Source organism: Oryza glaberrima, chromosome 11 (genome assembly GCF_000147395.1).
Source record: "Oryza glaberrima chromosome 11, OglaRS2, whole genome shotgun sequence".
NCBI lineage: Eukaryota > Viridiplantae > Streptophyta > Magnoliopsida > Poales > Poaceae > Oryza > Oryza glaberrima.
The window spans coordinates 11,991,410-12,000,096 of NC_068336.1; the positions used below are offsets into that span (position 1 = coordinate 11,991,410).

At 46.8% G+C, this 8,687-nt stretch overlaps 1 long non-coding RNA gene across 1 annotated transcript; it reads right to left on the reverse strand.

Moving 5' to 3' along the window:
- Positions 1 to 2,635: 2,635 nt before the first annotated feature.
- On the reverse strand, positions 2,636 to 6,334 carry LOC127755147 (uncharacterized). Its single transcript, XR_008012965.1, has 3 exons — positions 6,298 to 6,334; positions 6,120 to 6,222; positions 2,636 to 5,207 (listed from the first exon to the last, which is right to left on the reverse strand). It is a non-coding gene; the product is annotated as an uncharacterized LOC127755147 (long non-coding RNA).
- Between the last annotated feature and the right edge of the window lie 2,353 nt (positions 6,335 to 8,687).

Consider the following 8,687-nt stretch of genomic DNA (forward strand, 5'->3'; position numbering starts at 1 on the left):
CTCTCTTTAGCTCGAATCCATAAGTCCAGTCCATACCCAAGATCTTCAATGGCTGGGAAATCCTTGATTCCGTATGGTGCTACATGCTCAAACGCATTTGATCTCAACGGAGAGCCCTCTCCGGCGAATCAATTGGTTTCGGGAGAAAACTGGGCGATGGAAGAGGCAAATGCGATCTTCATAGACCCCTTGGACACCATCGCGGCGGACTCCATGAGTATGCGGCCGATCGGCGCTGCTCCTAGTTTAGCCGAACCTAGGTCGGCCGAACCCTGGTCGGCCTCGATCAACCCCCTGTTTGGCCGCTCGCCCAATCTCGCCACGTTGCAAAACTCCGACTAAAGTACGGGGTGTTTCCCAAGCGCAGAGGCCGACGACAGGAGAATTGGGTCTACTAAAGCGAGCACGATGGCTTTTTGAAGACAAGGAGAAGGCCACATCTCCCGCTAGCGAGCATTATGTGGGATCTCTTGATGTGACCATGGCTACTACGGATACAACCATAGCTCACATCATGGATGAACCAGAAGATATCAAGATCAAGTCCTCCAAGTGTTGGAATCTGATTCGGCCAACTACTACACTGCTGACTTCAAACGATCGCCGAATCTGCATAAGACCTCCGTTTTCGGTCCGCGAGTACTTGATGGAAAGATGTCGGAGCCCTCTTTCCAACGGATCTAGCCTCATCACCAAATTCCATGTAGTTTGGCCGCAATCACATAAACAAGGTGTTGTGTCACCTGTCTTGGGCCTCTGGGCTTGTAACTTTGTTTAGGACCCCAGCCCAGGTGGGGCCCATGTAAGGGTGCATCCCATCCAGGTGGAGAACGACCCTTGGCACCCCATGGTCATCCTCCCACCCCTATAAATAGATAGGTATCCCTTCAGGGTTTCTCGGGTTTTATTAGATTAAAGTTTTACCATTGCTACTTCCTTGCAGCACGCGTGTCGGCTAGACCGTCCATCTGCTTGTTCTTCGGAACATCAACTTATCATTTGTATTCAATTCCTATTTGCAATATCAGATTGCTTTTATCTTGTTCTTGCTTGTTTCTTCGATTTGCTTGTAGGAATAGGGTTGATCTGCACCGGCAAAATCAACTACCCACGAAGAGGTGTATCAATCGCTAAGGCGCAACGCAACGTTTTGTACGGTTGTAGTCGGATCATCAACGTTTCTCCCAAATCGTAGTTATCTCAACTCACCGAAAGATCGGCCAACAACAGCCTTGAGTGTCGAGTGGAACTCAGGGTTCATCAGGTGGTATCAAAGCTTTTGTTGCTCGGTGAGTTTTTATCTGCCTATAACCAGAAAATATCCAGACAAAAAAAATTAGTATCATTTACCTAGCCATATTGTGCCATTGCATTGTTCTTTTCAGCTTTTGCTTTGTTGAGTTTGCGTTGCATCGTCTAGTCGTGTTGCTGGTCTTAGCGTTTAGTCCGTTTAGAGTTTCGAGTTCTGGTCACGTTTAGTACCACTGTCTCTGCCGCCGTCGTGTCTTTGTTGCTGTCGGGACTAGCACGATACTTGACTTTGAATGATTATTCAACTTTGCATTCTCTGATTTGAGCATTTTCTATTCCTTTGCTACATATTTAAGCGTACCCAGAACTCCACATATTTGATTGCAGCCATACAACAAGGTTTGCGAAGACATCGATACATCCAACCTCCATTGGGGTGCTTGGTTGAGTCGGTGTATGTCACCATTCCGCTTGCATTGGTAAGAACTTGTAAGAGCTCGGTAAAAGCTTTGAGTGTGTGATATTTGAGCTACCACTACCTAGTAGTTAATAGGAACGTGCATATTTTTGTGTATGTTTCTTGTTTCTACTAACAATGGTAGGGATACGCAAGACCATTGGAAATGAGCTAGCTCAACATCGACATCTTCGTCAAGACATGAGGAGTGATCAACATGATACTAATAAGGTACGTGATGATGTTCTAACTAAGATCAAATCTGCACTACCTTATTACGAAGGAAATTATAATCGTCATGCTTATATTAATTGGGAGCTAGCTATTGACAGGGAATTTAAAAAGCATGGTTTATCTAAGAAACAAAAGATTATGTGTGCCTCTAGTGTTTTAATTAATCAAGTTTCTAATGATTGGAGACATCTTTGTAGGCATAATAAAATACCACAATCTTGGAAAGACATGAAACTATATATGAGAGATGTTTATGTTCCTATGTATTACGCTGACAATCTATTCAAAAAACTACAATGTTTAAAACAAGATGCTAAAACTATTACTTCATACTATAATGATATGCATGCTTGTTTATTATGTTGTGGTTTAGATGAATGCGAAGAAGCAACATAATTAAGGTTTTTATGTGGGCTTAACAAAGAAATTCAGGACATGCTTGCTTGTCAAAGATATAGTTCTCTTTCTCATTTGTTAAAACTTGCTTGCAATGCTGAAAGTAAAATAGAGAAGGACATGAAAAAGAAACACGCTATGATTTTGCCTCCTATTACTAACCATTTGCAGAAAGTGCATAATCAAGAAAAAGAGGAGAGAGACATGAAAGAGCCGTCGCTTCCATTGTTCACACTCAAATTTGATGCACCTCCATCATCAGAAGAGAGAATCATAGGTAATCTACATGGTGCTGCAATTAATCAAGGTGGGTGTGCCGTTAATGAATTGAATATGTCCACTTTTCATGCTATTGCAGAGCAACCATTAGTGGAACCAATTGTTGAAATGCCTTTGTCACAAGTTGATTTACTTGTTGTTCCTTGTGATAAAGAAGAGTTGTGTGATAATGCTTCACTTATATCCATGCCACAATTAGTGAATGAACATGCTATTTCTACTGTTAATTCTTATTGCGCTGATTTTAGGCATGTTGTTCACATTGCTAATGAAGTAGAGGAGCATGAATTGACATCTTCTTTAAATACTTTGGGCTATATTCAGTTTGATAATTTTTGTGAGCTTGATAATTTGAAGGAGAAATTATTTGCTAAGTCTGATTTGCCATGTCTAACCAATGCTATTTTTCATATCTTTGGCGAATATGATGATAGAGGAATATAGCCGTTGGAGGTGCACTATAAGAATAGGTTGGCTGGTTGAAGGAGTTTATCCCAAATTCAACTCATTTTCACTCCTTCTCAATTTCTATTTTGCTCTCATGTTCATTCCAAACTCGTGCAAACTAGCCTCATATTTAGAAACCATCTTTTGCATTTGCATATACAAGTGGCCATTGGTGCAAGGCTAATCGGCGGGTAGATTTTCTTGCGTTAACCCCCGCTCGAGTTTTTGCCTTGTGCGCTTGCTCTTTTTGCAGTCATGAAGAGACGGCTCTCTTGCTTGTTCATGGGATCCGGCTCTCAATCCAGCCGTCAACAAGACGAGTCAAGTGATCGATCATCCTCTGATGTGCCGATGCAGGATACGTGTCACACCCTGAAGTTCTTCTCCCAAGCCTAAATTAATTTAATAAATCATCTCAAGAAATTATTTGTGTAATGGCAAGAGAGAAACCCTAATTTAATAAATGCAATTTGTCGGCACCCGGGGATGGAATTCCCGAATACCTGGAGCGTACACTGTACTAGTCCCATGATCAGTGGCTAGCACACGCATCCACAACATTGATATCACATCCATACAACATACTTGGCATATAAATAGATAAAGTGGTTATCATAGCTTAGCGGTGCAAAGGTCTTACATAGTAGTTAGGCCAACCGGCCAAATAAAAGAGTTTAAACGCAACGGAAAAGATAAAGATACATAAGTTCTTCAGTATGCCCATCTACCAAACCACACAGGCAACTAACTAGGACTCACCCTAGAAAGAACCATTCTTAGAAACTCCGGTAACACCCGCTTCCTACAAACAAGACTAAAAACAACAACAACAAGTGGGTCAATACACTAGGTATTGGCAAGTCCACCTTGGGAAACCTAGGACTATTGCAAGCTGAGATCAAGGATGGCTATATTTGTGGCTCATTTTCAGCATAAAGCAAATTTTGTTTCACAATAGTAGATAATAATAGATAGAAACAGGTTTTTAAATCAAAGAGTAAGCCATAATAATAGTAATATAAGTATCATCATAGTACCAACCTTGTGCCACCCACGGCAATAAGTAATCATTTTATTATCAGCCCACACCGGGCAAAATCATCACCATTATTCACCATACCCATTTCACAAACCATTTTAGTAAATCATCAACACTATACTTGTATCATTTCACCAAGTCGCTCATGTCCGTAAGCACGGCTAATCGATTAGTTTTAGACTCTGTAGAGTTTGTACAACTTTACCCACATGATGTGATAGAAGCCAAAAGGCTACACTCTAGTTGTTTTGGTACCTGTCGGTACCCCACACTCTACACATGGAATGTGGACTAGAGATCACAACGAAGTTGTTACATTGCCTAAAGTCTAGCCTTGCATGAGCACGGAGAGTGTTTCTCCACATTGGCCATGAACCAATGCCGGTAGGAAAGGTGGGCCCCATCCTAATCCTAACGCCGTGAGGCGAACACATCCGTTCCCTCAACGAGGCACTATCCGTTATATTGGATATGCTCAGACGCCCATGCCATATGGCGAACACAACCGTTCCCATAGAGGGTCACATGGGTAGCTCCTATGAACCATCGCTCAGACTAGTCCCTACTACAACGGCCTCCCAATGCAAGGCTAAACAGTAAACAACTTAACAAGCCAAGGTCGCCCCATATACGACACATGTGGTTACACGGTAATCTTAGTTGGTGACACATAGTTCAGTCCTTAATCGACTTGGGCGTACACTCCCCTTATCGGTGTGCAACTACCACCATATGCACACCACTTGCCGCCCAAGTCTAAAAACATTATTTTCAGTTTCCAATTTTCATAAACAACAGAATAACTCTTGTGTAAAAATATACCCACAATGTGCTTGTACAGCACACATATATACTCAGCCTAGGGCTTCAACAGTAATGATAATCAATATATAAGGTAGGTAATGCAGCAATTAGGTCATTTCTACCAATACCCCATTTTTATAAAACATCGCATGCAATTTATAAAATAGTAAAGCACTTGCGAAAATATAGGATTCAACATGATCGAAGGAGGAATTGAATAGGACTTGCCTTGCTCAGTTGGTTCCTCAAATAACTCTTGGTCCTGCACACTCTCGCCAACGGCAACAATTGATTCGCCCTCTAATTAAATTTAAACGTACATTCAAATGAACATCCAATAAAACTCCAAGATAAAATATGATGCATGGTGCATGAACATGTTTAGTGTAAAGAGAGTGATTTAATATAAATTTAGGAGAAAGAATCACCTAAATCCGATGTTGTATGTGCAAGTTATTGTGTTTCTACTATTTAAAGTACGGTAAATACGAAGTTTACTATTCAAATTTAAATTAGTCAAAATTTTCACAAAAGTGGTGACAATTTGAGTGTACAGTATTAAAGACAACATTATTATGAATCTAACAAAATTTGGTTCACCTCAATCGGAGTTAAATTGGATTTTCTATGATTTTACAAAATTTCAGCATTTTATAGTGCATAAATAAATAACCGAAATCATTTTCTTAGATTTATTATTTTCTCTTTACAAAAGGCTGAAGCGTACTGTCTAGAGTACACTTTCCTACACGGAAAACGTATTTCGGTAGTGCGCATCCACTTAAAGCAGTAGGGTCCACATGTAAGTGTCTCGTAGATTTATAGCTCCAACCCTATACTTTTATTATTTATATATAAGTCCTGGGGCCCACTTGTAAGTCTACTGGCGCTTTGTATCAGGTACCCTAGAGTTTATACTATTTACTTTTAGGTCCTGTCCTCTTCCTCCGTTCGCACCAGACAGAGGGGAGCGCGAGGGCGGCTCCGGATGGTCTCGCCGGCGGCGGGGCTGGCTAGGGCAGAGGTAGGGGCTACTAGAGGGGGTCCTCGCGCTCACCCTAGATGCGGCGGCGCGGCCCGGGGAGGTTGGAGACGGCGGGCGCCATGGCCGGTGTCGGCGGTAGGTTGGGGACTGCGACGGCTCGCGTGGTACGGCGAACGATGACTCGATTAAAGGATGGAGGAGCACCTTTGGACTATGAGGAAGCTTACCCCGTGCTCTATTTGGGCGGAGGCGGTCCGAGGTGGCGTGGCCACGAGCTCCCTAGGCGGTCGGCGACGGCAATGGTGGCGGCAGATCTCCGGCGAAGAGGTCCTAAATTAACTTGAGGAAATAGGTTCATGGGGTTCTCAGGAGCATGTTGGCGCAAGGGTTTGGTTCGAGACTCACCGAGGCAGCGACTTGACGGGTGCGGGTTGGCGGTCGCGCCTTCTTCGGCCGACGCGGGGCGTGACGATGGCGCGGGCATTCCCGGCGAATCAGAGGGTTTCGGTCTTCGCCTTTGGGTGTGGAGGTTGAGAGTGGTGTGGAGAGTTAGCTGGCGCGAGGGTTCGATTTATAGGCGAGGGAGGAGCGAGAGGCAAGCGCGGGGTATTGTCGCGAAGTGCTTGGCGTCTCTCGCGTGCGCAGGCGGTGGTCGGCGGGGAACACGGCTTGCAGCAGGCGTCGGCTTTGCGCATGGATTGCAGAGGGGGTGCAAGGTTAGTCAGAGGGAGCCAGGGGCAGTCGGTCTCGCCTTGTCGCTTCGGGCGTCGGCTTTGGCAGGGGGCGGCGGCGTTGGATTGGCCACGGCAGCTGCGGTGGTCGGCGCCTGGGCGCGGCAGGGAATCGGCAGGGACGGCGTCGGCTTTGTGCGGCCTTGGCACAGCGGGATTCGCGGGCAGAGGGTGGCGCAGGGTCGCGTCGGGTCGTTGCTCAGGCAGAGAGAGAGAGGGAGAGCAAGAGAGCGGCAGCTCCGGGTTGGGCGAGCCGGCGAGGGACGCGGCGAAGGCAGCTGCAGGGCCTCGGGCAGGGGTGCACCAGCCTTGCCTCAGCTTTGCCAGCGGAAAACGCGGGCAGAGGTTGCTTGGTCGGCTTGGAAACCATGACCTCGATCTCGCACGCTAGGTGCTCGATGAATTGCCTGAAAGGAATAGAAGGAGAGAAGGGAGAAAGACAGAGAGCAGGGATATGGGGATGGTGGCTGGCAGGTGGGGCCAATGGTTCTTAGGCCCACTGATCAGAGAGATAACGGGAGAAGGGATGATGTTACGGGATTTTTCTCTTGGAATTTCCAAGAAGGCTGAGAGTTTGATTAATTTTTTTTTTGGATATGCTACTGTGCTCAAAAGCTTGTGCAAAAATTTTTGGAGGTTAGTCTAGTCAAGACCTCCACTTGGTAAATTTTTGGGATTTTTCTCAAGTGCAGTTTATTTTTGAAAATTTGAACAAGTTCACTGTTTTTTTTTTACATGAACCAAATTTTGGATGTTTTCATCCTTTTAATTCAGATGCAAAACTTGTGAGATTTATGGAAGGTTATTTCAGTGTCTAATACTTATTTTAATTCTTTTTTTTGTTCATATTTATTGCATGCAAATGAATTATGAGATGCATGGAAAATCCAAGAACACCAAAATTAACTTCAAATGACAAGGACAAGATCAAAATCAAATTTTTGCTAAGTTTTCTTCATTTTTTTTAGCTTCAAATAATTCCTGGTACGATACACAATTAATAACCGAAATTGGCATGTGGAATTCTTCTTGAGTTCTACATGTCAAAATATGCTAATAGGATTTTTAGTCGAATTTTCAGATCTCTAGAAATAATCTTAACCAATTAAAAATGAGCACAAGCAATCCCTGGAAATTCTCTTTTCCTTTTTTCCTTTTCTTTTTCCCCTCCTTTCCTTTCTTGGGCCATCGGCCCATTTCCCCTCCCCGCGCGCGCGCCTCCACGCTAGGCCGGCCCGAGGCTACGGCCTAGCCGCCCCAGCGCCCCCTCCTCCCTTCGGGTCACCGACAGGTGGGGCCCACCTATCGGGCCCGTCCCCTACCACCGGCCGGCGCCGCCCGCGCCCGCAACCACCGCCGACCGCCTCTCCCGCGCCTCCCAGGCCACATCGCGCACTCCCCGCACTTGCCCCGCACGTCCCGCAAGCGCCGCCCCCTCTCCCGCCCGCGCGCCCGCGCCGAGATGGCCGGGAATCAATTTTTGAATCCCGCCTCTCTCTCCTCCCCACCTCCCCCATGTTGCCAACCGATCTGCACCCCTCCCCGCCACGTCTCGTCCCCTCGCGCCTATGTAAAGCACCACCACTCCCTCCTCCACCTTTTCCCGTTCTCGCCAAGCTCCCCCGTGCACTCCACTGCAATAGCGCCGGCTCCCTCCTCTCCGCCGCTCCGGTCGCCCCTAGCCGCCGCGCCGAGCTGCGACGACGATGCCGTCGCGTTCGGCGCCTCAAGCGCCACGCCGTCCACCCCTTCCCCGTCAAAATCCGCCACCGGGGGCTATCCTCCATCGCATGCCGGTCTCCCCGAAGCCCGTCCCGCCGTCGCTGTTGCTTTCCGCCACTCATCGTCATTGATCATCGTCGGTGAGGCCTCCCCCTTTTCCCCTCTCTCTCTCGCGCCGCCTAGCGCCGCCGCTTAGCCGACTAGCCGCCGGTTAGCTGTGTCGTCGCCGCTCGCCGCCGTCGGCCGCTCGCCGCCTCACGCCATGGCCGCCAGGACGGCTTAAACCCGCCTGCGCGCGCCCGGCCGCGCACCGCCTCCGCCGTCTGATCTACCCGAGGGTAG